A 3,579-nucleotide genomic window follows, 5' to 3' on the forward strand; every position below is an offset into this window, starting at 1 on the left:
ATGCATATAGTTTGATTTTTAAATATTAATATATATACAAATACTAATGCATACACACACATATTAGAAAATGACTAAATAAAATACCTCTGAATTCCTTTTCTTTAATACCATTTCTGTCTCCTGTTTGCAATGGTGACGGGCCAGAATCCCTTCTTGCAATAGTCCAGCATTCTGTTCTTGGTGAAGCCACCTCTGAGTCTTGTACTTTTGTGCAGGCTAGAGAGATACATTAAGTTTTTGGTGTAATAGCATCAGGAAAAAAAAAATCTAAAACCTTAAGAGCATAACCTTTAATAAAACTGTTAAAAGGAAATAGCCTATTGAAACACAAGGATCTTCACCTCTCAAGAATTACTCAAATTTTAATTGAACAAATGGCAGCTAAATTCATCAAAGAACAGTTCTAAATAAAGGTAGATATAGTATTATGAAAAAATCTTTCTAAAAGATTAAACTAGTCTAATTCTAGTTTTAAAGCTATTTAGACTGTATTGTGTACTAATATAAAAATGCCTAAATTAACACTGTAGTTAGTGAGTAAACTCAACTTACCTTCCATTCCTTCATGCACAAAACATATACCAAGCCTCTATTACATACCAACATTTATAATAAATAATTTTAGGTAAAAATGTCATAGATCATTTTAAGATAACTTTTGTTTTAAACCTAAATAATATATATTTAATCAAATGGATATTATAAGTAATATTGGTGACATAATGTTAAAAATATAAATTTTTTACCAAAGATTAATTTACCTTACACAAACAATGTCTTAATATACTCATTTCTGTCTTTAGTGTTTTCAGAGCCTGTTCAGATTGTTCTTTCACTTCATCTTCTTTCCTATATTTCTCTTCTTTTATTCTTAATTGTTCTCGAGTGTTTTCAAGTAACACATCATCATTTCTTCTCTTCTCTTGTTCTTCTTTGAAGGTCAATCTGCAGTTAAATATGCTTATCTTTTAAAATTTGTTTTGTTAGAAAATAAAAGGTTCATTTTATGATCTGCCTCTTCATGTATTGGTCTATTATCCTAATAAAATTTCTGTGTTCTTGAATTTTTTTTTCTAATTCTCATGTTTTTAGTTTCTCACTTCAGTCTCTTCCAAAGGACTTGAAAGGTACTGATGAAAGAACCATCTGCTAATTGGTAAGTTTCTGTTACTGGTAACTCTGGCAAATATTATGGAAAGAAATATTGGAAATGATTCAGTAAAGTTACAAGTTAAAAATTATCTTTTTTCATACAATCATAATTACTTCTCAATCAGGGCAGATCATTTAGATTTAACTAATTAGAAAAAACGTTACTGTTTATAAACAAGTTTATACATTCAATAGAAATAAACTTTCATGTTCATTAAATCTTGTAGGTATCCCTTACAATAATTTACAGTGTAAGATAGCACCTTCAGATGTCTTTCATGCAACATGTATGTACAGATTACTGTAATCCAAGACTACCCTAAGGAGTCTAATATCTGTTATCCCACAGATTCTTTTTTTGAAGGGTAACACATTATTCATTGTTACATATTTTATATATAATTTTAAAGTCCCTATTGGAACAAGATAGGATCTAATATTTAGTTAAATAATACAGGGTAATATGTATTTTCAACATAGAATTTTGAATTAATTTTATCTGTGTATGAGAGATGTTGAAGAAACTAGTCAGTAATCACTTTCCATGTTACTTTTTCATCCATGCATATTCAGAATAAAACTGTATAAAATTTTTAAAAATTATTCTGGGTTGAGAAAAATGACCATTTCACATTCTGTTGAATTGTAAATTAATACAAACTTTCTTCACAAAAAAAATAAATATTGATCAAAGATATTTTATAAAATGTTCCTATCCTTTAAACAAAAAATTCTATATTGAAGAATTTATTCAAAGTAAATAATTAGAAATGTGGGAAAGATTTATATCAAAGCTGTGCTTTGTAGCATTCATTATAATAAAATAATTTTTTAAAACCCAAAATGTAATTTCTTGAATAATGAGATTTCCATATGGTGGACTTCTATATAGCCATTCAAAGTAGGACTTCAAAGAATATGCATTTAATTATTAGTAGACATATTTGCAGTCAAGAACTTATTGTGTTATTTTGAAGAATTTCTATGACACCAAAATTTTACCGCTATTAAACCCCCAAAAGTAAGTCAGAGAGTACTCAAATTCTCCCACATATCTTTGGTATACAGTAAACAGTACAAACATCTCTTTAAAACTAGGCTGTCATACCTCAAACTACAGAGTTCATGTTCCCGTACAACTTTCTGATGCTCTAACTGTGATTTTGTTTCATTTGTCTCACAGAGCTCCTCTTGTAGTACTCTAACCATGTTTGCCATCTTTTTACTTTTTACTGTAAGTCTTTCACAGAGAACATTTTTAAGTTCTATTTCTCTAGCACATGAAAGAACCACATCTTGCATTCTCAAGATGCTAGCAGAATCTGTATCTGTATTAGGGAGAAAACAAGATAGACATAAAATATATGAGTACTTTTTGCATATGAAGCACTGTATACTTAACATTCACCCATTCATACACTGAACAAACATATATTGAGTGCCTACAAAGTGGAAGACATTATGCTTAGCTCTGCAGATAAAACAGACATCTGTTCTTATTTAAATGTTTCCAATGTGGTGAAGAACAAAGCCAAAGTAAGTGACAATTATAAATTCAGATAGATACTGTAAGAAAACTGAGTTCTATGATCATATAAGAAAAACTGATCTACACTGGGCCCAAGGAAGCTTTCTCTGAGGAAGAGGTGGCTACGCTGAGAAAGGAAGGATGGAAAGGAAGCGATCAAAATGAGAGTAGGAAAACATTCTATGGACTGTGCCGAAGCTCCGCTGCAATCTTCTTCCAGCCAAGTTAGAGTAACAAGTGATGGCTGTCCTTATTACCTGAAAGAACCAAAACCAAACAGGTAAGGTACATTAAGCAAGGATTTTCAAGACAGTGGACCTTCAGGCAATGGAGACCAGGATTCCTGAAAGAAAGGAAACAAGTGAAGTAAGCCTTATGAATGCCCCAGCTCTCTGCCTTGACCCACGGTCCAGGCCATGAGTAAGGGAGGAAAAACCTCAGGTACAGTCTCCCAGACTCCCTGAGTTGAGTTGATGAAACTGACAGTCTGGTAAAACCAAGGCAGACAGAGATCATGGGACAAAACACTGGAGAGGAGAGAGCAGCACAAGGAAAGAAACCGGGAGATCTGCAGAGATCCCTTGTTGGGTATTTAGCAGAGTAATGAACAGTGCATGTCTGCTAGGAAACTACCTAAGACTAAGGGGGGAAAAACAGTTAAAAGAAATAGATGAAACCATGCCTGGTGTTCACACAGTGCCAGGAAGAGTGGCCATTGCCCTGAGCCAGGCTGGGAAAAAAAATCATACTAGCAATAAATAAGCAAATTAAAATTTTAAAAATATTTACAACTTCATCAAACAATGAGATACACATAAAACTGGTAAAATAAGGAAAATCTGTATACTAAAAACTATAAAATATCACTGAAATAATTAAATACAACTTATATAAAT

This window comes from Lemur catta, chromosome 17 (genome assembly GCF_020740605.2).
Source record: "Lemur catta isolate mLemCat1 chromosome 17, mLemCat1.pri, whole genome shotgun sequence".
Classification (NCBI taxonomy): domain Eukaryota; kingdom Metazoa; phylum Chordata; class Mammalia; order Primates; family Lemuridae; genus Lemur; species Lemur catta.